The sequence below is a fragment of the Macaca mulatta genome, chromosome 3 (assembly GCF_049350105.2).
Source record: "Macaca mulatta isolate MMU2019108-1 chromosome 3, T2T-MMU8v2.0, whole genome shotgun sequence".
Taxonomy (NCBI): Eukaryota; Metazoa; Chordata; class Mammalia; order Primates; family Cercopithecidae; genus Macaca; species Macaca mulatta.
In genome coordinates this window covers 189541014-189567734 of record NC_133408.1, presented here as the reverse complement: position 1 = coordinate 189567734, position 26721 = coordinate 189541014, and the positions used below count along the sequence as shown (strand labels likewise).

At 47.4% G+C, this 26721-nt stretch overlaps 2 long non-coding RNA genes across 2 annotated transcripts; one reads left to right on the top strand and one right to left on the bottom strand.

The window, feature by feature from the left end:
• The first annotated feature begins 1849 nt into the window (after nucleotides 1–1849).
• Nucleotides 1850–4410, top strand: LOC144340018 (uncharacterized). Its single transcript, XR_013415708.1, has 2 exons — nucleotides 1850–1972; nucleotides 3791–4410. It is a non-coding gene; the product is annotated as an uncharacterized LOC144340018 (long non-coding RNA).
• Nucleotides 2901–10466, bottom strand: LOC144340017 (uncharacterized). The gene is made up of 2 exons (XR_013415707.1): nucleotides 10349–10466; nucleotides 2901–3208 (listed from the first exon to the last, which is right to left on the bottom strand). It is a non-coding gene; the product is annotated as an uncharacterized LOC144340017 (long non-coding RNA).
• Nucleotides 10467–26721: the final 16255 nt, after the last annotated feature.

The following is a 26721-nucleotide window of genomic DNA, read 5'->3' as shown; positions in this document are numbered from 1 at the left end:
GAGGGGACAGAGAAAGCTCTGGAGAGGAGGTGGGGCTGAACATGGAGCTGCATGGACAGGATTCTTGGATGGCCGGGGGAGGAGGAGAGAGAAGGCTTCAACCTCCCCTTCTTACAACATATTTCTTCCTAGATTCTCTGTCCTCCCAACTCTTATCTACCCCTAGTCAGCGGCCCCTCCTCCTTCTCTAATCTCCATGGAGCCTGTGCTTCCCAATCTTTAAAATTTTTTTTATTGTGGTAAAACATAAATAAAAAACATAAACAACATGAAATTTACTCTTTTAACCATGTTTAAGTGTACAGTTCAGTGGCTTAAGCACCCTCACAATATTGCGTCACCATCACCACTGTCTATATCCAGGACTTTTTCATCATCCCAAACAGAAACTGTTCCCAGTCTGTTTAATGGGATGGCATTTAGGTAAGGATAATGTTAGGGTCACTGGGGAGCCCATTCAAGGCCTGTGGCGGTGGCTGGGGCTGCCCCAGCCCCACACCTGGTGGTCCTGATAGCTGAGAGAGTGACCTCCATATCCTTGGAATTCCCAACACATTGGAGATTTCTGTTCCATGTCACAGACCCGAATTCTTGTTTGTGAGGGAGATGGGACATATTCACTTGTCACAAGAATGATAATATCCAAGTTCCCTGGATTGTGATGGTTAATAGAGAGAAGAAACACCGTGGAGCCCTTAACCCCACCAGGCATCAACCTAGCGATGCCTCTGTCTTTTTCATGGCTTACCCTTTATCAGAGCCCTCAGTTCTCACTCTGCCTCCACCCCATCTCAAAAGTTTGAGCTTTTGAGCTCAAACTATCTCATTCCAGAATTTTCGGCAGCTGTTGACTCAGATGATCTTTACACGCTTGTGTCCAGTTAACGCTTCATCTTCCTCTCAGTCCTTTCAGTGGGTTCCTATCTCCTCCCTCCACTGCTAATCTATCCCAGTCTTAGAACCTCCAACTGATAGATACCTGAGAGCGGGACAATGTTTTTTGTTTTGTTTGGTTTGGTTTGGTTTGGTTTTTTTTCTTTTTTTTTTTTTGAGACGGAGTCTCACTCTGTCACCCAAGCTGGAGTGGCACGATCTCTGCTCACTGCCACTTCTGCCTCCCGGGTTCAAGTGATTCTCCTGCCTCAGCCTCCCAAATAGCTGGGATTACAGGCGCACACCACCACACCTGGCTACATTTTGTATTTTTAGTAGAGACAGGATTTCACCATGTTGGTCAGGCTGGCCTCAAACTCCTGACCTCATGATCCACCCGCCTCGGCCTCCCAAAATGTTGGGATTATAGGCGTGAGCCACCACGCCCAGCTGACCTGGGGAATCTTAAATGGAACCCAGTCCACAGTCATTCTGATGACAATTTTGCTGGGAGGAGGTGGAGAAAGACAAAGAACAGGACCGCCCTCCCGCAGGAGAGGTTAGGTGCCCAAGAGAAGAGCAGAACAGTGGTTAGAGGGCAGGGTTTCTCATCTGCTTAGGATTTCAAGCCTAACCCCAAGACTCAGCTCCTTACAGCATGAGCACCAACTAACAAGTACCCAGTGCATCCAAGCGCTTAGTTCCCAAGTTGCTGCTGCCTTTTCAATTTGAGGAGCAGGGGAAATGGTCAGTAAACAGCCAATGTGCCACACAGCCAGTGCATTGCTTTATATTGGAAGATTCTCAGGTGCCTGGACTGTTCCTCTTGTCCATGCTGGGGAAATGAAATTAATCATCAAGACTGGGTTTGGCAGGGTGGAGTCAGAGCAAAGTGAAGTGAGGATACTAAAGCCATTTATACTTCATTCAGACTTTAGCGAAGCCTGCCTACCACAGGACTAGAGTAAGACACGAGAATCTTTTGTGCAGCCCAGCCTCCTGTATCTTCTCCCTCTCCATCTGCAGGGTTGGACAACAAGAGCTGCTAGTAGAGAGATCTGGAGATGTTCCCCAGGCTTGACTGCCTCAGGCATCCAGGGTGAGTCCGGCATTTTAATCCCCCATAAACATTGGCTGAGCTTTAAAATCTACCCAGGCTTGTGCAAACATGGTCGGAATAGAATGACAGCTCTTGCCCTCGTGGAGTTGATAGTTCAGATGTAAGGCAAGTTTAAGGATCACTCAAGGTCCTGGGAGCTGGGAGCTTTGGGAGACTCACGAGAAGTAAATATCACGCATGGTTCCTGACCCGCAAACCTAACCCGTAGCTGGAAGAGAATGCTGGAGTTTCATGACACACCTAAAACTCAACCCAGGTATAGTATCCTATTCTTCATGAGAGGGCGTGGGCTGGAGCAGTCAGGGGGTTTCTGAGGGAGGAGGGTCCTGGTTGAGTTTTGACTGGAGCTGGGACTGGAACAGACAAAGAGGAGGTGGAGGAACAAGAGATCCATGCAAGACAATGCAAGACAAAAGTGCAACTAAGTGCTCAACTATGCTGGTCGCAGGAGGTCAGCTATTTGCAATACTAAGTTAGTGGTGAGAAGGGGTCATCTTCCTTAATGTCAGTGCAGGGAAAATCCACCTCTGCCCTGTCCCCTACTCTAATTCCTGTGCCATTGAGGCACTGGATGAATAGAACTCTTTCTTCTTCCATAGCCCTTCACAGAGCCACAGCTGCATGACATCTCTGCCAGTCAGTGCTCCAAAGAAAGGGCCAGGCAATAGGAAAAGTGTTTGCCATTATTACCACTGATAATAATGGTAGCCAATATTTGTCTAATACTTGCTGTATCAGGCTTTCCAACCTGAATTCTTCACACACACACACACACACACATGCACACACACACACACACACACATATATATATATATACATGTCATGTATATTTCCCCAATCTTCATGGTTATCATTATTATCCCCAAGTTTTTTTAGATGAGGAAACTAATGCACAGAGCAATTAAGTCATTTGAACAAGGTCATTTATTCAGTCACTTATTCAACAAACATGCACTGGGGCCAGGCGCGGTGATTCACACCTGTAATCCCAGCACTTTGGAAGGCCGAAGCGGGCAGATCGCCTGAGGTCAGGAGTTTGAGACCAGCCTGGCCAACATGGTAAAACCCCGTCTCTACTAAAAATACACAAATTAGCCAGGCATGGTGGCAGGCGCCTGTAATCCCAGCTACTCAGGAGGCTGAGGCAGGAGAATCGCTTGAACCTGGGAGGTAGAGGTTGCAGTGAGCCAAGATCGCGCCATTGCACTCCAGCCTGGGCGACAAGAGTGAGACTTGGTCTCAAAAACAAAGCAAAACAAAACAAAAAACATGCACTGAGTACCTGCTCTGTGTCTGGCATTGTTAGATGCTGGGAATAATAATACTAATAAACTAGGCCAGGCGCGGTGGCTCACGGCTGTAATCCCAGCACTTTGGGAGGATGAGACGGGCGGATCACTTGAGGTCAGGAGTTTGAGACCAGCCTGGCCAACATGGCGAACCTCTGTCTCTACTAAAAATACAAAAAAATTAGCTGAGCATGGTGGCACATGCCTGTAATCCCAGCTACTCAGGTGGCTGAGGTATGAAAATCGCTTGAACCTGGGAGGCAAAGGTTGCAGTGAGTCAAGATTGAGCCACTGCTCTCCAACCTGGGCAACAGAGGGAGACTCTGCCTCAAATAATCATCATCATCATCATCATCATCATCATCATCATCTAAAATATATCAAACACCTACTTTGTGCTAGATACTATACAAATTAAGGATTTACAAGTGTTGCTTTGTTTATTTTGACCACCTCCCTATTATAGGACATCATTGTCACTGATCCAATTATTTTTTTTTTTTAAGATGTCTTGCTCTGTTGCCCAGTGCAGTGGCATGATCTCGGCTCACTGCAACCTCTGCCTCCTGCATTCAAGGAACTGTAGTGCCTCAGCCTCTGGAGAAGCTGGGACTACAGGCACATGCCACCATGTCCAGCTAATTTTTCTGTATTTTAGTAGAGATGGGGTTTCGCCATGTTGGCCAAGCTGGTCTTGAACTCCTGGCCTCAAGTGGATCTGCCTGCCTCCCACAGTGCTTGGATTACAGGCATGAGCCACCATGCCCATCCCTGGTCCAGTTATTCTGAGGAGGTGAAGGAAGCTCAGAGGGTCTCCATGACCTGTGCACAGACACGAGACCGTACGTAACGAAAGAAAGCAACCTGGTGGTCTGACTCTAGAGCTTCTGCTTTTTAAAAAATTACATTATTTTAAATTGTGGCAAAATACACATAACATAAAATGTAACATCTTTACCATCTTTAAGTTTGCAGTTTAGTGGCATATAGTACATTCACGTTATGTGACCATCACCACCATCCATCTCCAGAACTCTTTTCATCTTGTGTGATGGTTAATTTTCTGTGTCAACTTGGCTAGACCATGGTGCCCAGATATGTGATCAAACATTATCTTTATATGTTTATATGAGGGTGTTTGTGGATGATATTAGCATTTAAATTGGTGGACTTGGAGTAAACAGATTACCCTCCATAATGTGGGTAGGCCTCACCCAATCAATTGAACAGAAGACTGACCTCCCCCAAGGAAGAGGGAATTCAGCCAGCAGAAGCATTGGCTCTTCCCTGGGTCTCCAGCCAGCCAAGCCACCCTACAGATTTTGGACTTGCCAGCCCCTGTAATCACATGAACCCATTCCTTAAAACAAATCTCTTTCTATGTACATATACACACACCCCATGGTTGTCTTTCTCTAGAGAATCTTGACTAATACACCTTGCAAAGCTGAAACTCTGTGCCTATTAAACCCTATTCTTCCCTCTCCCAATCCCTGGCAACCACCATTCTACTTTTTATCTCTATGAATCTGACTACTCTAGGGACCTCCTGTAAGTGGAATAACATAGCATTTGTCTTTTGTGACTGGCTTATTTCACTTAGCATAATGTTCTCAAGGTTCATCCATGCTGTAGCAGGTCTTAGAATTTCCTTCCTTCTTAAGGCTGAATATTCCATTGCATGTCTACACTACATTGTTTATCCAATCATCTGTCAATGAACAATTGGTTGCCTCCACCTTATGGTACTGTGAATCATGCTGCTGTGAGCAGGAGTGTACATATATCTGTTTGAGTGCCTGCTTTCAGCTCTTTTGGGTATATACCCACATATGGAATTGCTGGATCATATGGTCATCCTATTTTTAATTTCTTGAGGAGCTGTCATACTGTCTTCCACAGCATCTGCACCATTTCACATTCTCACCGGCTGTGCATGAGGCTTCCAGTGATGCTACATCCTTGCCAACAACTGTTATTTTCTGGTTTTTGATAGTGGCCATCCTCATGGCTTTGAGGTGGCATCTCAGAGTTATTTTGATTTGCATTTCCCTAGGCCCTGGGCTTTTAAATACCAAGCTCCACGGTCCCCTTGCAGAGAGGGGTCTTCAGGGCACATATTCAAGGTCTTCAGGGCACTCACAGACTCATGGTTGGACCTAGTGGGTTGGTGAGTAAGAGAAGTATGTGCAAAGGATTGTGGAACAAAGAGCAAGGAGCAGGGACTCACACCTGGAGGTCAGGTGGGCGTCTCTGAGGAGGCAAATTAACTTGCGAAGACTGTAAGCAACTGGGGACCAGGCTTCCAGCCAGCCAGGAAACCTGTTACACGCACAGGTGGCATTAACACACATCTGTCTCCTGGGAGAGGACAGTGCTGAGTGGCAGAGACCTGGGAAGAAGCATGAAGCCATGGAAGTTGGGCTTGGCCATCTGTTGGAAAATGTTCCCTTTCCAGAGTTGATAGTGAATCATGGAGCCACAGCTAAGGGAATCTTTGTTGAGGCATGAATGTCAGCCGTGATTTAAAATAGGTAGGAATTGGCAGGCAGAATGAAGCTTCGTTTTCATAGAAAAAATATATTATGGTATCCTGAATCAAGGCACTGAGAAAGGGTGGCTGATGTCCAAGCAGGTGATGTACCAAGGAGACCAGGCGGTACAGACAGGTACAGCTCTGAGAAAACACAAGGAAGGAAAGGGGAAAGGAAGGTAGCAAAGTCTCAGGATGTGTTTATGGGGCAAGCAGATAGCAACCTGGGAAGAGGGTCAAGGCCTCACAGACTCCCATGACACTGGCCAGCCTGGGCCCAACTCTAAGCCTCAGTCTCTGAGAATTGCCTGAAAGTTGTCCTGCTGACATTGCCGTCCCCTGCACGCAGACAAGCGGAGAGCTGTGCCATGTGGCACTGTGTTCACCGAAGCCCCTGTGTTCGCTTCCTGAGGCCTCCTTTACGAAGTGCCACACACTGCATAGCTCAAAACAGCAGAAACCTATTTCTTCACGGTCTGGAGGCTGTGAGTGTGAAATCAGGTGTTACACTCCCTCTGAAGGCTCAAGGGGAGGCTCTGTTCCAGGCCTTTCTCCTGGCCATTTCTTGACTTACAGACACATCACTTCAATCTCTACCTCCATCCTCCCATGATCTTCTTCCTGGGTCTCCTCCACTCTGGGCATGTCTGTGTCCATTCTCTTCCTCTGAGGACAACAGTCATATTGGAGTATGGCCCACCTTAACGACCTCATCCTGATTATATCTGCAAATACCCTATTTTCAAGAGGCTATATTCATAGGTTGCGGCCAGGGCTGGGACTTCAACACAACTTTTTGGACTTCTTGGGGGACACAATTCAATTCATAACAGAGATCTTGAGTAAAATACTGTGTCACAGTTGGGGGAGCAGAGGCTGAAATAAGGGCTCCTGGTATTGGGAGAGAATGGGGCAGTGCAGCTGTAATCAGAGCCCATGAGAGTGGACCTGTGGGTCTGGGCAGCTCTCACCCCAGGAGCTCTTGGATCCACCCTGTGCTATGTTTTGGAGATGTGTCATATCATACAAAAAAGCCAAAAGAGGCCGGGCACTGTGGCTCACACCTGGAATCCCAGCACTTTGGGAGGCCAAAGTGGGAGAATCACTTGAGGCCAAGAGTTCAAGGCCAGGCTGGGCAACACAGGGAGACTTCATTTCTACAAAAAAATTTTTTTAATTACCCAGGCATGGTAGCAGGCCTGTGGTCCTAGCTACTTAGGACACTGAGGTAGAAGGATCCCTTGAGCTCAGGAGTTCAAGGTTACAGTGAACCAAGATTATGTCATTGCACTCCAGCCCAGGTGACAGAGCAAGACCTTGTTTGTCTCAAAAAAAAAAAAAAAAGATAAAACATAAAAAATTTTGCTTCATGTTAGGTGATTTTTAAATGTAAATCTTTCCTACTCCTATAACAGTAAAATAGCTTTGATATGACAGTAAACAGTTGATGTTTAGGAGACTATAGGAGCAACTGGGAACTCAGCCTTTTTCCATCAAACATGACTGTTTTGTTTGGTGTTTCTGTAAATTGTGTTTATGTGTCGGGAGTGGGTGGTGTGCACACCAGGATTTACTTGTGGAGAGACATAGATGAAGGAAGGAGACAGCCTCCCGGGGAAGATGTTGCCTGTGTTGGGGAGAGGGCTTCAAGGGAAGCTGGGGTGGGGATTGGAGAGGTGGGTTGAGGGTGGGAGGGCTTCTGCTGGTATGTTCAGGGAGACAGATGGGCCGACTGAAGCGAGACAGGTTGGTGAGTGCATTCAGGGAACATGCTGGTTTCCAGTAGTGAAAGAATTTTTCTGTCCCTGGGACTCAAGAACCTTCTTGTAGTTGTTAACTCCAGGGTCCTGGGGAGGCTACCCATGCCCCACAGGGAAGAAAACCTCTTCACTCACTTATTGATCCTTGAAATGTCTTTTAACCAGAGACAAGTCTTGAATTTCACAGTCAGAAGGAGTATGTAAGACCCCCAGAAGAGGGCGCACAGCCACAGTTCCACGCTGGTGGAAGGACCAGAATCCTGTCCTCTCCTGGGAGCCCTCACCTAGGGAAAAGGATGAGTGAGTGTCGCACTGAGGCCTCACACAGTGGAGAAGCAGCAACGGAGAAGGAGGTCCCAGGAACCCTAAAGACAGAGACATTGAGATCGGGAGGGTTTGACAGAGGCTTTAGGAAACAGATTTATCCAACTGCGACAAAGGACTGAGCCTTCAGGCGTGGGATTAGGTCAGCCTCGGGGCAGGGGACATTCTTGGTCAATAGCAGGACTTTGATTTATGTAACGGGCTTATGCAACGTCATTACATAACATCATTAGGGGCATCGCAAATTGGATTCTATTTCAGGCTCTACAGGAGCCAGACCCAGGGCTCCCCTCTGGCCCAGCAAGACAGGATTCTCGCAGGCCCAGTGCCCCTTTCCTCGCTGGGATTTTCTCTCTTGAGGTTTCACTGTGGGACTTCCAGGAGACCTACAAAGGCCTCACCCTTGTCCGCCTCAGCTTCTCCCCGGAAGGGCTGTATTTTGGGTGGATGAGGCTCTCTTCAGAGTAGGCTGTGTCCTCAGGATCCTTTCTCCAGAATGATGGAGCTTGCCTCTTAGCATGCTCATCCTTTGCAGATGCCTGCCCTGCTGCCCCCGCTGCCCCTGACCCTTCCGGTATCGTCCACCCAAGCCCAGGCCAGTGGGCAACCTTCTCCTATCGGGTCCCGCTCTGACTTCTCCCCAACTCCCGCTTCCCCGTCTATCCTCCAACTGTCAGGCTGATCTTCCTTGTATCTTATTACGCCCCAGCTTGGAAACTTCTGCTCATCTGAATATCCAGAGGCCTTAGTGGTTGACACATTGTGCCACATTGTGCTGTGTGTACCTCTGGGGGTGGCAAGCTTCCCTGGCACAGAGCACGGTGCCCACCTAGCCAGTGTGCAATATATGTCTGTTCTAACTCAAGGCTCTGTACAGTTGGCCCTAACAAACTTTTGAAACTTATTTTCCAAACCTCCTGGGTACACATCCTCCCTTACACCAAGCAGTCTTGTTCCTGTCTCCAGGCCCTGTGGTCCTTCCTGCCTCCTGCCCTGGCCTCCCTGGGCTTCACCATCATGAAGTGCCCACTGCCCTGACTTCCCTTTTAAATCCTACCTATTTTTCGAGCACAGATGGGAAGCACCTCCTGGGGGTGTCCTTCCCCAGTAATCCCAGCACACAACAATCTCCTCCTTTAAGCTGCCATGGCTCCTCTGCTTCCCACCTTACCAGATGTCACCTGCAGTTGTTGGGTGTGTCTGTGTGTGCCTAAAATGTGTGAGGTGTCTGTGTGTGCCTAAAATGTGTGAGTGCCTCCTGTGACTGAGGCTACTACTTAATTCTCCTAAGCCCCCTTTGGTACGGGGTTGCTGTCCTCACAAATGGGTTTAGAAAGGTTACGCCCTTGTAGGAGCCTCATATCTCCAGACCCACTGGGAACATCTTGAGGGCAAAAGTTGTGTTTTTTTGTCTTGGTATTTCCAGGGCCTGGCACATTTGAGCAATCACAACACGTATGTTGAATTGTACAGTTGGAAGAGGAGCATTTACAAGGCCTACCCATCTCAAAATCTCTCCCCTACCAGGTAATCTGAGTGCCTAAAATCCACCCCTGCCGAGTTATAGCTGTGGACTAAGACAGGGTGACAGCAAATACAAATCCCAAAGTTAATAAATTCAGCTATCTATTTTTTCATGTGGCTGCTGAGATGGTTAAAGCTAAACTTACTGCTCAAATGCAATCATGTGAGTTAGATATCTGGTATGTTTCACGTACTCTGCATCTCCCATTTAAAGCCTCACTGTAATATACCACCTTTGTTGGCCGTTACTGCAAAGTAGATGTATTAGATGAGAACAGAGCTACACGAACTAAGAGAGCTGAGAACCACACTCAGAAAAGCAGACAGAAAGGGGAAAGCGGGAATGTTAGTGTTGGAGAGGCCTGAGAATTTTCTAGATCGATGGTTCCTAACCTTTAGCAAACCACCAAGTACTTAGTTGTTTAAAACTCCCTTCAGAGTAATGTGCACAAAAATAATGATTTTCACATAATTTTAGAGGGTATGTGGTGGACACCCTCTTTAAGTCCCTCCATGGGTCCCCGTAGTCCCCAGAGCTGGTTTAAGAACCTCTGCTCTCATCCTGCATGAGAGGACAGAGGCCTGGAGGAGAGAGATTCTGCTGGGGCCTGAAGGGTGGGAGGGAGGGAAAGAGGAAATCCATGATTTCACAGGGCAGGCCCTGCTGGCTGGTTTCCGGTTCTCCTTGTCATCCTGTGCTGGGCTACCCCTGGCACAGGAAAAGCCTATGTGGCCAGAGGAACCTGCTTCCCCTCCACCCAGCTCTGCATGCCCCTCCCTGCTCAGCGGGCTGGGGACGGTGGGGGTCCCAGGGTCCCACAGCTAAGGTGGGCTCACATTCTGGGACCAGATCAGGACTCACAATTACCCCACAGGAGCCTTCCACCAGTCCCCCTCCCCAACCCAGATGGAAGCACACTCACCTAGCTGGGCTGGAGGCAGATGACACACCTAGGGGCCTGACTGGGGCCTGGGTTGGGAGCAGAAGCCCCAGCTCTGCACTCTGAGAGCTGTTCCTGAGTTATCCCCCGCCCCCACCCCCTGTGCAAACGATGCTAATAAGAAGCTTTTCATTTTGCAGCTGCAGCAGCACAGCGTGCACACACTTGTCTCATTTTGCTGTTTCAGGAAAGAAACAAAGCAGAGCTAGCTCACCCCTCACCCCCACTTCTATTCTCAGTCAAGGTCACAGCTTCTCCTCAGCCCTGATTGGCAGCAGCCTTCTGATGGCCAATGCTGGTGATCAGCAGTAAGGCTTCAGAGAGGGGCCTTCTGAGCTTTCCGCAGCTCTGTGAGGAGATGTCCGAAGGGAAACATTGCAGAGTCGAACAAGGGGAGAGTCCAGAGATGAGAATTATCTATTATTATTATTATTTTTTGAGATAGAGTCACACTCTGTCGCCCAAGCTGGAGTGCAATGGCACAATCTTGGCTCACTGCAACCTCTGCCTCCTGGGTTCAAGTGATTCTCCTGCCTCAGCCTCCTGGGTAGCTGGGATTACAGGCACCTGCTGCCATGCCTAGCTTTTTTTTTTTTTTTTTCGTATTTTTAGTAGAGACAGGGTTTTACCATGTTGGCCAGGCTGGTCTTGACCTCTTGACCTCAAGTGATCTGTCTGCCTTGGCCTCCCAAAGTGCTGAGATTACAGGCCTGAGCCACTGTGCCCAGCTGAAAATTATCTATTTTAAAACAAGTAGGTATTTAGGCACTTGAGAATACCCAGGGGAAAAATCTCATATTGCTGCAGGCATCTGCCTTTTGCAAATATTGCTTGTAAATTAAATGAGCTGGCCTTGGGAAGTGGCAAGAAACAACTTTATTTTCTTCTTTCATCATCACATTCAAACCCATTCTGTTATATCTGCCTTCTTTGCTATATCACTTTTTTATTGTGTGTAACAAATCACTCCAAAATCGAATCACTTAAAACAACCCTTTATTTGCTTATAGTTCTGTGGGTTAGCAATTTGGACTGGGTTCAGCAGAGTGGTTTTTGGCTGGTCTTACCGGGGTTCCTCCTTGCAGGTACAGTTACCTTGTGGCTCTTGTGGTTCAACTGGATCTGGGTGGTCCAAAATGGTCCTGTTCCCATGTCCAGTGGTTGGTGCTAGCTATTGGCTGGGCCTCTTTCTCCTCATCCAGGAGGCTGACCTGGGCCTCCAACATGCCAGCTCTGTATTCCAAGAGGGCTGGTGCAGAATCTGTAAGGGCTTCCTGAAGCCATGGCTGCAGCATTCACACAATGTCACTTCAGCCATATTCTCTTGATCAAATCAAGTTACAAAGCCCCCCAAGGTTTAAGAGATGGAAAAACAGTTTTTGGTGGGAACAGCAGTGAAAACCCATGGCACAGTAGTGAGTGTACAGGGGCAGGAGAAGTTCTGGTCACAACCACTACTGGACCATATGTTAGGTGGATCCTAATATATCTTGGATATTAGAATAGTCTCATAGTCTCATTTTCAGTTACTAAAAAGTCTAGCACCATCTAACCCACAACTTCTATATCTCATCCACTCTGAAGCATCTCTCCAATCTCACTGGGGACTACTGTGATGGGAAAAGGGGCCCAGGTCTCAATGATCTCCATCTTGTTCTTCCACTGCTCTTCCTCACACGCTGGGCCCCAGTTGGCTCCCCCAAGGGGATGACAGGAAGGAGGGGAAGGATAATGTGTCCCATCTGACCAGTGTTGTTTTCACCCAGCCCAGGTGTCCTCTGTGTGGGAGGATGCTGCTGGAATATTGACTTTGTCTCTCATGAGGTGCTTTGCTGAGTTCTTCTAAGTCACTTGCTCCCTGTGTGGGGCCATGTGAGGCTTCACTGCTCCCTAATGAGGGCAATGCACCCTCTAAGTGACCACCCTTTGGCTTCTGCTCCGCTGTGTACCCCACACAACTGCTTTCTTCCAGGGTTACTTATCAGATGCTCTGTTTTCTCCCCTGCTTCTCTGTGCCTTCATTCCCTCCTTCTCTGTGGACCAGCTTTCCTGCTTCTTCACTCATAGAGTACGGCAAAGGTGGCCTCTCCACGGCTTCCACATTGATCAGTTACTGGTGTAGTCATTCAAACGATTGACTGACTTTCTCAATTCCAGACTCCTGGAAGAAAGAATCTGGCTAAGCTAAGGTCAAGTTGATCCCAGGGCTGTTCAGCTATGATCATTGTCCTATGGATGTCATGTCCCACCCGTTTATGGAAGAAATGGCAGTTCCCAGGGAAATGCTGGCCACCACGCTGGACAGTCAGGCCCAAGTATCTACTGCAGTGGGCACAATAGCTAGAGAGTGTCCTATGTTAGCAACTGTTATATTGACAGTTCAAGAGGACCATCAGATTTATTAACTATAAACTCATGGGTGGTCACTTAGAAAGCTGCTTCAGTAGAATGATGGTGGCAAAAGTTAGATTGCAAATGTCTGAAGGGTGAATTGGAGTGATGAAATGGAGGCAAGATGTGTAGAACCATTTGGAACAGATATCTAATTTTATGTAGTCAGTGCTGCTGTTTTCTTTAAAAAAAAAAAAAAGTACCTTCTCCTTCTTCTTGGTGAGATGCAGCTGCCGTGTTTCTGCATGGTCCCGGCCCTGGCACCAGGTGATTGGTCCAGGAGAGGGAACCTAGCCCAAGCTAGGCCAGTTGGCGCCCTTCCCCAGGATTTTGAACTTTGGACCAGTGACCATGTGAGTCAGACCCTCTTGGGTAACAAAAGCTATAGGAAGTAACACATGGCCATATTTCCATAGGCCATATTTCTTATCATGTGAATGAGACTGGTTTTCAGTGAGGAAGAATGGAGGTGACCCCAGAGTAAAGTAGGAATGAGGAGCGAAGATCTTTGTATCAGATAAGCCACAGACTCTTGGATTTCCATAGGCCAAACTGTATCCCTTGTTTCTGTGGCAACCATGAAGATGCGCCCTTGGATTTCCCTTCCAAACCCAATGCTGCTCCTCTGTCAGGAGGATGGTGAGCTGACAGCTGGCTGCTGTCAGTGCATCCAGGTTCCACTTCAGCTTGTGAGCCAAGGCCATGCTCCTCCCAGGAAGTCCCCAGCCAGTGACCACGCCAGGCTATTTCTACCCAAAGTGGAAGTCATCTAATAAGCCAGTGAATAAGCTCTCTGGGCCAGAGCTCTCTGTTGGGGTGTCTGAGACTTTGTGCATCGGGGTCTGAGGCTCCAACTGCACAATCCTGTTCCCCCCGCCCCCAGCTCTCTTTGCAGAGGGGTCGGATGCTCATCGTGCCTGAGACTGCTATCTCTTTTTCACATCTCATGGGAGCTATACTTCCCAATAAATCTCTTATCCCTGTAATTTTGCCTGCTTCTTGAAGCAATCATTCCCATGACTTCATTGAACCAATATATTTCTTTTTTTTCTTTTCTTTTCTTTCTTTTTTTTTTTTTTTTTTGAGACAAGGTCTTTCTTTGTCACCCAGGCTGGCGTGCAGTTGCGTGATCTTGGCTCACTGCAACCTCTGCCTCCCGGGTTCAAGTGATTCTCATGCTTCAGCCTCCCAAGTAGCTGCGACTACAGGTGCGTACCACTATGCCCGGCTAATTTTTGTATTTTCAGTAGAGATGGAATTTTACCATGTTGGCCAGGCTGGTCTTGAACTCCTGATCTCAAGTGATCCACCTGCCTTGGCCTCCCAAAGTGCTGGGATTACAGGTGTGAGCTACCATGCCTGGCCTATTTCTCCTTTTGTCTTGGCTAGTTGAGTTGAGCTTCTGTGACAGGTAAATTTATGTGTAAACTTCACTGGGCCAAGGGATGTCCAGATAGTTGGTAAAAGATCACTTCTGGGTGTGTGTGAGGGTGTTCCTGAGAGAGACTGGCATTTCAGTCAGTCAACTGAAAGAAAATCTGCCCTCACCAAAGCGAGTGGGCACCATCCAATCCATTGAAGGCCCTGCTAGAACAAAAAGGCAGAGGAAAAGTGAATTTGCTTTCTGTTCTAGAGCTGGGACATCATCTTTTGCTCTCAGACATCAGAGCTTCTGTTCTCAGGCTGATTCTGGGGTTTACACTAATGTTGGTTGCTCCCCTCCCCTTACTGTTCTCAGGGCTTTGACCTCAGACTGTTCTCAGGGCTTTGACCTGATTCTGGTCGGGTGCAGGGCTCCCAAGAGGCTCAAACTCTTGAAAGTTTTCAACTGGAATCAAGGTTATTAATCACCCCCATCCCCGCCCAACACCCAGATGATGGCTGTCCCCAAAGATAGCAATAGTCTGAACAATCTCTAATTCTTGACCACTAAAGGAAAAGACAGTAGCAGCAGGCAGTCCTAGAAGTTTATTCTTCAAACTCACCCTCCAGAACTCATCCTCCAAACCACTGGAGCCTGTTCCAGGCAGATGCCAGGGAGCTGTGCTTCATTCTTGACTTGGAAAGATGAGTTCTGATGGGTTGGGCTCCAGCAGCAGCAGCAAGCAATGGAGACAGAGAACCGCCCTGGGATCAGAGCCCGCTAATAATGAGGTGCCGCAGCCTAACTGGATATGATTCAATTTGCCTTCAACATAGACGAGAACATGTGACTGGAAGACATCTATACAAGGATGGAGAAACATTTCCCCTAATTGAAGGTCACTCCACATCAGGCTGGAAGTATTTCATCTGCCAAGTCTCCTCCCATGTTTTTAGTGAAATATCCACCAATGGCAAGGTCTTCTTCTGGGCCATCTGCTTCAATGCCAGTGGCTACTTGGAGGGTGCCCCAGGTATTTAAATAGCAGGGATGACCCACTTCAGAACTTTTCAGGAATCTGTGCATCCAACTTGGACTCCCTGATGTCCACTCACACCTTGGCCCACTTAATTCCCCGTGAACAGGCCTTGGTGTTGCAGCCCTCAGTGAAGATCCAACTTTCCCTGGGGGCTACACCCATAAACTAATGAGCTCAGATTCAGTCATCACAGCCAGAGAGTTCACAAGCCCCCAGGTGATCCTAGCTGAGGAAGGAGCAACCCCTTTTCCTGCTTCAGGACTGGACAAAAGCATAAACTTCTCTTACCGGAATCCAACCAGGGGAGGTAGTGCCTCTCCTGGAGGCCATCAAATTGGAGTAACCACCTTGCAAAGATGCATCTTCCCATCCCAGATCTCCAAGAGGAATCAGTCCTCCCTGGAAGGACTTGTCCCAGCCTCTCATTTCAAGGACCAAGACCTCTTATACTGGGTTTACATCCCCAACCCAGGAGTCTTTGAAATACTGATGGTTAGCAGAGGGAGAGAGGGAAGAAAGTCAGGGCTGGTAGAAACAGATCTTGTTTTCTCCTGGCCTGAAAGAGCCCAACCTACAATTCTCAGGGCCTCAGCACCTCCAGACAAGGTTTTGGAACCCACCTCCAAGCTTAGCTTCTCCCAGCAGGAGGAACCCTTTTAGACATTCATTAAGGAGGTGTCCAGGAAGCTGCTTAATTCCTCCATCCCAAGCAAAGCCGTCTTCTCCATGATCCTGGACTCCCGGGGCTCATACTCCAGCCCAGTCATGAGGATTTCAGCCCAGTATGAGCCCCCAGAGTGCCTCTGGCCTCTTGCCAGACTTCCCAGGTTGACAGATCTCAGCATCACTCCACTGAAGTGGTCCTCTCTTTGACTAGACCCACTAGCCCCTCAACAGAGAGCCCTTGACCTTGCCTCTAACCCCTTCAGCCAAAGCTGAGACTAGAGTGAGGAAAGCAAGGTGCCAGGGCACAAAATTTAAGGAGATGCTCTTTCCCAAGGCTGTGTGAGTGACTTGGCAACTGTTCCCATTATTTCTAGAAATCTAAAGCCACGCTCTCCTGAGTTACAGGTTTCTGGCCTTGAGCTAGCCCCTAACAGAAGGTCGGGCTGTGGATCTGATCAATAAGAGTGTCACCAAGACTCTGCTGGAAAGCTGTTCCCCTGCCTGGGGAACTGACCGTGGCTGAAGCAGCTGTCCCCACCCAGCCCTGCCCTTCCCTTGCTGCTCACAATGCTCAATATTTGGAGCACTTGGGTGGCTATGCAGTCCTAGGAGCAGTGCAGCCCTGCATCCTCTGGGAGAACAGCAGCCAGGGCACCAGTTGACTCCTCGTGGTGTCACCTTTCCTGCCTATGCCAAGACAGGAAGTCACCCTGAATTGCCACTGGGCCTTGGCAAGCAGCAAGACCCGGCCCTAAGTCTTTGCCCCGCCTTGAGCACCCCAAGAGGCTCTGATTCCTCTATGCTCCCTGCCAGGAATGAAGGGATAGAAACCACAGAGCAAGACTGAGAGGGGGGAGGGACCAGCTGTCTCTTCCCTACTCTGTTGACTGCCCAATTGCCCATGTAAATAGTGGACATTCTCCAAATTATCCTTTCACATAAACTTACTTTCCTTTCTTAGATCCTTGTCTCAGGACTGCCACTAGGTGGATGGGGTGACAAGGGGTTTTGGTTACTTCTGCACCTTGCTTTTATTTTTTAATTTAATTTTATTTTTTTGTAGAGATGGGGTCTTGCTATGTTGCCCAGGTTGGTCTCGAACTTCTGTCTCAAGCAATGCTCCTTCCTCAGCCTCCCAAAGTGCTAGGATTACAGGCTTGAGCCACCATGACTAGCCTGGCACCTTGCTTTCAGATCCTGGAGGACAGAAGGGCTGCAGGCACAGTTTCTTCCAGGGGAGGGACCCAGTTCCTGGTGTCTTCACTACAGATGCACAGACAGGGAGATCTGCAGGTTGGGCCGTGTCCCTCTTACTGTCTCCCCACCTGTTCATGTTTCCACGTCAGCTTTCCTGCCTGAAGAAATTCTGGTCAAATGTCTCTCAGAGATGGACTGAGAGTTGAATTCGGGTGGGAAGTAGCAGATGGGCCAAGAGTGTGAGTTCTCTGGTGCACCTGATTAGATGTTTCTCTCATTGAGTCCCTCATTCATGCCAGGGAGATGAGCAGCAATAGAGAAGGCCCAGATCTGGCCCTCAGCTGACCACATACACACAAGTCAGCCCAGGATGCTACTGTAAATCTCTGCCAATAAAATCCAGGGTGCAATGCTGGGAAATAATGGGGTGTCAAAAGTTTTTATGGGAAAAAGTTATTGGGTCAATGATAAATGTTTTTACTGCCTAGACTCCAGGTCTGCATTTATTCTTATACCAAGTTGCAACATGCACCAACTCAGATATTGTGAGACTATATGAGACTCTGAGGAAAACAAGTACATATTATAGCTAGAGAGACCAGCAGGATGCTCAGGGGTGACTTGTCTACCCTCCCCCTCACCATGTTGAGTAGTTGACTGACTGATCTAAGCTTCAATTTCTTCCTCTGCAAAATCAAGATAAAATTACGCTTCATTTGGTTGGTGCTAGAATAAAGTGAAATAATGCATAATAATGCAATAATATGGCATAGTGTCTGGCACATTCTGAATGTAAATATTAGATAAAGTCAGTTGAAAAACACTAAATCTTATAATATAAAAGCAGTCAAGGGCGGGACTGTTCTCAAATCTTTCCAACATAGGTCCTTATTAAATATCATTCTTGTGACTAGCATATAATAAATTCTCAGTAAGTGTTAGTTGCTGTTGCTGTAGTTAGTAAACAGAACAGGTCAGGCAACGTTGGGTCAAGTTAGGGACTTGCCACTGCCAGGGAGATGTAAGGGATCTGGCACAAAGTCAAGCCAATGTCAAGGAAACATTCCCGGAAAATACATGAAGTTTGTTTTAAGAGTCTAAATGAGAATATGGTCTCTCTCTCCAAATATTTGCATGCATTGGCACAAAACTTCAACATTTTCCAATTATGCTTTCAATGGTCTTATTTGAGCCACACATTCGAAAGATTTCTTTCTTTCTTTCTTTCTTTCTTTCTTTCTTTCTTTCTTTCTTTCTTTCTCTCTCTCTCTCTTTCTTTCTTTCTTTCTTTCTTTCTCTCTTTCTCTCTTTCTCTCTTTTCTCTCTTTCCCCCTTTCTCCCTTTCTTCCTTTCTTCTTTTTTGTGACGGAGTTTCGTTCTTGTTGCCCAGGCTGGAGTGCAGTGGTGCGATCTCGGCTCACTGCAGCCTCCACCTCCCAGGTTCAAGCAATTCTCCTGCCTCAGCCTCCCCAATAGCTGGGATTACAGGCATGTGCCACCACACCCAGTTAATTTTTGTATTTTTAGTAGAGACGGGGTTCCACCATGTTGGCCAGGCTGGACTTGAACTCCTGACCTCAAGTGATCCACCCGCTTTGGTCTCACAAAGTGCTGGGATTATAGGCGTGAGCCACCGCGCCCGGCCACAATATTTTCAGGGTACAAGTTCATCTTGGCCAGGCATGAGGGCTCACACCCGTAATCCCAGCACTTTGGGAGGCCAACGTGGAAGGATCGCTTGAGCCCAGAAGTTCGAGACAGACCTGAGCAACATAGCAAGACCCTGTCTCTAAAAACAAACAAACAAACAAACAAACAAAACAAAACAAAAACCCAGCTGTGCGTGGTGGTGCATACCTGTAATCCCAGCTACTCGGGAGGCTGAGGTGGGAGGATTGCTTGAACCCAGGAGTTCAAGGCTGCAGTGATGTATGACCATGTAACTGCACTCCAGCGTGGGTGACAGAGTGAGACCCTGTCTCAAAAAAAAGAAAAAAAAAAAAATCTCACATCAGACCTGACAGGTATATGAAGTCCTAAATTGGGGTGTGATGTTAAAGTTCACCTGGCTCTCATCATTCACTCCCTCCAAGCAGGAGTCCCTTCCACAGCCCCACAGGTGATGTCCTCATCCGAACCCAGCACCGCTGCCCGTGGCTGCCTCCCTGGAAGGCTGCGCCAGGATTAGGCACAGATCGATTCTCTCTGCAGTAGGGAACCTCTGAAGGAGGCTGCCCTTCCCCCACCACCCAGCCAGGTGGCTGCAGAACCAAGCTCTCCTCTAGGAAGAAAGCTGGTGGCAAGGGGTCTTTTCACCCTCTGTCCAGTAACACACACAAGGTGGCTTCACATACAAGGCAGCGTGGGATCTCTGAGGAAGCGCTTCAGGTAATGTTCGGGAGTAGAAAGGTAGCCTTCATGGCTTCTGTTTTCCTTTCAACACCCTACGGGGACCAGCTGTAGTCCTGAACTGTCATTGTCTCTCTTTCCCGGCAGATGGCGCCGAGGCGCTGGAACGGAAGCCCCTTTCCTTGACTAGCTCTCCCCTCTGAAATAGGGATTCCAGAAATGCGGGTTCCTTCCTCTCTGCCCTAGGTCCGGCAGAGCAGGTGGTTTCAGCGTGGTTTGATGGACTCAGTGTGGTTTGATAGTCATTCCAGATTCAGAACAGCCTCCTGTTCTGCTCACAGCAGCCTCAAAGTCGATCGAAAGTTTCCGGCAAAATACAAATTATTTCCTGGAAGGGGGTGAGAGAATGGATTAATTTACTTAGTTTCCTAGTTGAGAATTTCCCAAGGGACTGGGACTCAGAGCAGATGTTTCATTATTGGTGGGGAGGGGAGGTAAAGAAAAGTCTGGCTCGATTATTCTCAGCTGCGACCCAGGACTCTGGAGCGGCTTCCACACACCCACAGCTCCTTCCGGAGACCTCCGCCCGCTTATCTTTGGGGACCTGTGGTCCCTCCCTAGCCCCACTGTTCTGGCGAACTGCGGCCGCCTGATGCAGTGCCACCAGCCTGCTGAGGGCTACGGTGGCTTCTCCAGGGCTCCGGGCACTCCGGAATCTGCCGTGAAATAAATGCATGCTGCCCGTGGAAGGCAGATAGATACAGAAGTTCTCTGTGGTTAGCAGGGGGAATGGCTGGGAGGCAGCAGTGGCAAACTCTAATCAGAGTTTAACTTCTACAGTTTTGCCAACAAGAATAGTTCTCAATACTGGCTGCATGGCAGAATCTCCAGCAATTTAAAAATATACCAATCGAATGTGTACTTTTTTTGTATATTGTATATTAATAAAAAGTTTATACACGCATACATATGGCTAGATAGATGATAGATGCCAACTCCATCTATCAAGCATCTCATTCTCCATGAATAAGAATCTGTGTAGGTGGGGCCTAAACCTGATTTTTCTTTTTTTTTTTTGAGAGGGAATCTCGCTCTGTCGCTCAGGTGGGAGTGCAGTGGCGCAATCTCGGCTCACTGCAAGCTCCACCTCCTGGGTTAATGCCATTCTCCTGCCTCAGCCTCCCGAGTAGCTGGGACTACAGGTGCCCGCCACCATGCCTGGCTAATTTTTTGTATTTTTAGTAGAGACAGGGTTTCACCGTATTAGTCAAGATGGTCTGGATCTTCTGACCTCGTGATCCGCCTACCTCGGCCTCCCAAAGTGCTGGGATTACAGGCGTGAGCCACCACGCCCAGTCAAACCTGATTTTTTAAACCTTTCTCAAGTGACCCCAATTTGCACTCAAGGAAGAGAACTGTTGCTCTATGAACTTCTCCATCATCTTAAAGGTCCAAGTCCAGATCACCACCAAGCCAGAATCACTTTTAAAAATTTTAAATGGAGGGGATGAAGGAGTGTCTGAGGACATTCAGGGTTGACAGAGATGCCCTAGGGCAATGCTCTGTCTTCTATAACAATGTATGACTGGCCTGTTAACACAGGGGAAACTGAGGCACGGTGCTAAGCCTGAGGTGTTGATGGTGGTTCTAATAGAAACCAGCTCATGGTTTCTATTAGAATCCAAGGGTCCAATAAACACTTGGAAAATTTCGATGAATTTATTCCAACACCTTCACTCTCTTTTTTTTTTCTTTGAGACAGTCACACTCTGTCGCCTGGCTGGAGTGCAGTGGCACAATCACGGCTCGCTGCAACCTCCGCCTCCTAGGTTCAAGCGATTCTCCTGCCTCAGTCTCCCAAGTAGCTGGGATTACAGATGCACACCACCACGCCCAGCTAATTTTTTGTATTTTTAATAGAGATGGAGTTTCACCATGTTGGCCAGGCTGCTCTCAAAATCTTTGCCTCAAGTGATCCACCCACCTCAGCCTTCCAAAGTGCTGAGATTACAGGTGTGACCCACTGCGCCCAGCCCACTCTCTGTCTTAAACCCAAGTAAGAGTGTTATTCAGAGATTCAATCCAGGTTTATTGAACCCCCACTATGTAGCTGATCCAGTGTTGATGCCAGAGATACCATATATATTTGCCTCATTCACAGAGCTTACAACCAGGGCTGGTAGGTGTGAGGGGCAGACATTCAACAAAGTAACACACAAATAGTTGCTGCAGGTTACTAATTTTTATAACCATCTATTTATTTCTTCCTCCCTGATTTGCCTCAGACACTGACGAATCTAATGTGAAGGTCCAATGTTCAGTGTGCCTCTTGCCCTGCATGTTTTGGGGCCTCCCTTAGCTCTGAAGCCAGAGAATTGCAGCTCAAACTCACCTAGCAACTGTGTAGCTTTGAGCAAGTTTCTTAACTTCTGTGCTTCAAGGAAATCACAAAAAGTGCTCAATACTTCCCTCCACATAAATCTTTTTGATTAGCCCAGATTGATTCCTGGGCTCTTGAGCTTTTTGTACTACAAATAAAATCTTTAAAGTAGTATTTTCTAACTGTTGGCTGTTGGTATATGTAAATATAACTTAGTTTTGGTATACTGGTTTTTAACACTTCAATATGTCACCATTAAGTGTATTAGCTATTGATATGGTTTGGCTGTGTCCCCACCCAAATCTCATCTTGAATTGTAGCTCCCATAATCCCCACGTCATGGGAGAGACGCAGTGGGAGGGAATTGAATCATGGGGGTGGGTTTTTCCCTTGCTTTTCTCATGATAGTGAATAAGTCTCATGAGATCTGATGGTTTTACAGAGGGCAGTTCCCCTACAGTCTCTTGCCTGCCACCATGTAAAACATGCCTTTGCTCCTCCTTCACCTTCTGCCATGACTGTGAGGCCTCCTCAGCCATGTGGAACTGTGAGTCCATTAAACCTCTTTTCTTTAAAATTACTCAGTTCCGGGTATGTCTTTATTAGCAGCATGAGAACAGGCTAATACAGCTATCATCTTTTTTTTTTTTTTGGTATATAATCTCCATCAAATTAAGAAATTTCCTTTCTCGTCCCAGTTCACTTAGAATATTGATGGGTGCTGGCTCTTATCAAATGATCTTTCTGCAGCTATTGAGATGATCATGTGAATTTTCCCATTTAATCTATTATTGTGGGTTACCACTGGTGATTTTCAAATGTTGAAACCATTCTTGATCTAAAAGATGAAGCTAACTGGGTAATGATGTTTTACTCAGTAAAACATGTTGTATATTGCTAGATTCTCTTTGGCTAATATTTTCTTGAGTATTTTTCCTATGTACATTTTTTTAGATTAGCCTGTAATTTTGTTCTCTTGTACTGTCCTCAAGTTTTGGAAATTTCAAGATTATGCCAGTCTCATAAAATGAGTCAGAGAGTGTCCCATATTTTTCCATTCTCTGGAATAGTTTGTATATTACTGAAATAATTTCCTTTTTAAATGTGAGCTAGAACTTACCAGTGAGGCCTTTTGGAACTACAGTTTCTTTTCTTTTTTTAGATGGAGTTTTGCTCTTGTTGCCCAGGCTGGAATGCAGTGGCGTGATCTTGGTTCTCTGCAAACTCCACCTTCCGGGTTCAAGTGGTTCTCCTGCCTCAGTCTCCCAGGTAGCTGGGATTACAGGCGTATGCCACCACGCCTGGCTAATTTTTTGTATTTTTTAGTAGAGACAATGTTTCACCATGTTGGCCAGGATGGTCTCGAACTTGTGACCTCAGGCAATCTGCCCGCCTTGGCCTCCCAAAGTGCTGGGATTACAGGCCTGAGCCACGATGCCTGGCACTACAGTTTCTCTTGTAAGATGTTTGATCACTGATGCATTATTTTCCCAATGGTATGGGACTATTCAGGTTTTTTGGTTTGTTTTCTTTGGAGTTTAAGTTGCATTCTTGTGGGAGTTATTTTCAAAATTTTGGTGAAAAGTTGCTGATAATATCATTTTATTGTCTTTCTGTAGCCTGCAGCATCTGCGGTACTGTCACCTTTTTCATTTCTGAGACTGGTTATTTGTGCTTTCTTTTTTCATTGATGAATTTCATCACAGGCTAGTAGTCAATGTTATTAGCTTTGTAAAGAAATGATTTTTGACTGTTGATTATATCATTTATATGTATGCTATTTCAGTAATTTCTGCTCTGATTTTTGTGTGCCCTTTTAAACTTTTCTTTGGATTTCCTTTGCTGTTCTGTTTGTTTCTCCTTGTGAATTCTGTCCTTCCTTTTCCACATACTCACTTATGTCTATACATTTCTAAGTACTGATATTGCTTTATGCTACACATTTTGATATGGTACTTTCTTTCTTTTTCTTTTTCTTTTTTTTTTTTTTTTTTTGAGACGGGGTTTCACTCTATCACCCAGGCTGGAGTGCAGTGGCACGGTCTCAGCTCACTGCAACCTCCACCTCCTGGGCTCGAGTGATTCTCCCACCTCAGCCTCCTGCGTAGCTGGGACTACAGGCATATGCCACCACGCCTGGCTAGTGTGTGTGTGTGTGTGTGTGTGTGTGTGTGTGTGTATATATATATATATTTTTTTTTTTTCCAGTAGAGATGGGGTTTTACCATGTTGTCCAGGCTAGTCTCGAACTCCTGGACTCAAGTGATCTGCCTGCCTCAGCCTCTCAAAGTTTTGTGTGAGCCGCCACGCCTGGACTGTGGTACTTTCTTAATAGTGGGAAACATTTCTAATCTCCATTATGATTTCTTCATTGACACGTGTGTTATTTTAGCAGCATAATTCTCATTTTTGAATATAAGAATTTCTGGTTATTATTTAATTCTAGTTTAAAAGGTTAAGGTATTGTCAGAGAACATACCCTATACAATTTCAATATTTTATTTAAACTTACCCTAGGGCTTAATATATGGTCAATTTTCATAAATGTCCTGTGTATGCTTGAAAAGAATGTATACTAAGTAGTCCTATGGCACAGTTTTTGTTTGAGATGGAGTTTCACTCTTTACGCAGGCTGCAGTGCTGTGGCATGATCTCAGCTCGCTGCAACCTCTGCCTCCTGGGTTCAAGCGATTCTCGTCTCAGCCTCCCAAGTAGCTGGGATTACAGGTGCATGCTACCATGCCCGGCTAATTTTTGTATTTTTTGTAGAGATGGGGTTTCACCATGTTGGCCAGGCTGGTCTCGAACTCCTGGCCTCAAGTGATCCATCTGCCCCAGCCTCCCAAAGTGCTGGGATTACAGGTGTGAGCCACCGCGCCTGGCCCCATGGTGTACTATTCTATATGGGCATCAATCAGGCCAGTTTTGTTAAGGAGCCCTTTCAAATCTTCTACATCACTCCCGATTTGTTCTATCAATTTCTGAGAAAGATATGCTAAAACCTCCCAAATTTGTGTTTCTCTTCTTAGTTCTTTACATTTTGAGGCCAGCAGAGGAAAAAATGGAACGATTTTTTTTAACCCACAACAGTGTTGATACAAAATAAGGCAGGGAAGAGAAAGCCCCAGAAGAGGTGGGACAAACAAAAAGCACAAAGAAAGAAAGTCTGTGAAAGCCTAAATAAGTCAGTCAGTCCATTACATTTAAATGGATTAAGGGCTCCCAGTGAAGAGCAAAACCTGTCAAGATGGTTTATGAGATAAAATCTGTACGTTGTATATGGGAGCCACATCCAAAACACAAACCCACACAAAGGTTAACAGCATGCCTGGTGCTCTTGACCAAGCACCTTCGTGGGGAGCGGTGAATCGTGGTTCTTGCACCCTGCAGGTCAGCCTCCCTTCCATCAGGACCCCTGGGAGTGGCCAGGAAATAATAGGGGCACGAGGAGCCCTTTCATTCGTATTTTGAAGCAGAACCTTCACATGTTCCTGCCTGCTGGGGAACTCTGACTGGCAGACTGGGAAGGTTGCACCTAGGTCAGCCAGGACCCATTCGGCTCACTCAGGATGGAATGAGCAGCCTGGAGCCTTCTCTGCCCCCACCCCAGACCCTGGAGCTCCTCTGAATTCAAAAAGTTCCTTCCGTTTCTCCCATCAAAGTGACCACATCTCCTCTTCCAAGTCACACTGTACAGTTCCTACAGGAGATGGGCACAGTACCAAAGACCTCAACGGCATCTAGATTTTTTCCACTAGATCACTGATGCTAGAAGGCATTTCAGTGACCATGGACAGGTCCTGGAGACCTAGACCTAGGCACCTGCTTCTGCAGGAGGAACACAGCTGCAGACCATGGAACTTCTTACCACTGATTACTTAGAATTCACATTCTTAAAACAATTTTAAACTTATATGGTCCAGCTGGGTCCGGACCACTTCGACCAGGCTCAGTCCTGAATACCCTCGTCTGTCTCAGCAGGCAAAGGCCGGGAGGGGGCATCTGTGCCCAGGGTGAAGATGTGCCAAGTGCTGGTGGCACTGGTGTGGGCTCATGCTCTCTTCCCAGCTCTGCTGGTTGAAGGCTGCGACAGTCACTTACAGCTACCATGCTCATTTGTTCATTTGTGCCTGTCAACTAGGGTTTGTGTGTTGGCTGTTTCTGAAGCCAGCAAAGCAAAACCACCTTAATGTGCCACATGGAAGTGTAAGGTGGCCCCCCTCCCATTGAGCCAAGAGCCCAGTGACCCCTGCTTAGAAGGGAAAGGATAATGGGAGGACAGGGAGGCAGGACGGGACTGGGCCAGCTGCAGCAGGGGTGGGCAAGAGTCCTCTCCTCACAGTCAGAGTCAGGGAAGGGGCGGTTTCGCTTCTCAACCCTCCTCTGAAACTGTGTCCCACCCCTTGCTGTGGCTCTGAAATGTGCCCGGCACTGCTCCCTGCTTATTACCACAAGGAGAGCTCCTCAGGCTGGAGCAGCCTAGAGCCTTTCTCTTCCTAATTCTGTGCAAGCATTGCTGTGAGTGATGAGCCTCCACATTTCAATAAACATCCTACTTGCATGATCTTAGGATCTGTTTCCAGTCACTTCGGGGTTCACTCTAGTCCAGAAAGCATCTTCGCATCCCCTCTGACAGGTGTCCTTGCCCTGCTGCTTTCACAGGGCGGCAAAGAGCAAGGGCTTCAGCTCCCAAGCCCCTTGCTCAGCTGCGGGTCACTTAGGCTCCGCGTGTGTCCCCAGTGACCCTGACTTTAGGGACATACTGGGTGCTGCAGCCACAAGGCACTGCTCCTATAGTCATGGTGGGCAGCCAGCATTGCCCCAGGCCATAGTGCTGGTGTCCCAGGCTCCTCAGGGACCTGAGGACAGGGCCAAGTGTGCCAGCCCACACCAGGCTGACCCTGCCAGGCAACAGGTATACACACAGGTCCTGAAACCACCTCAGGTCAAATAAGGGATTTGGGGGCACA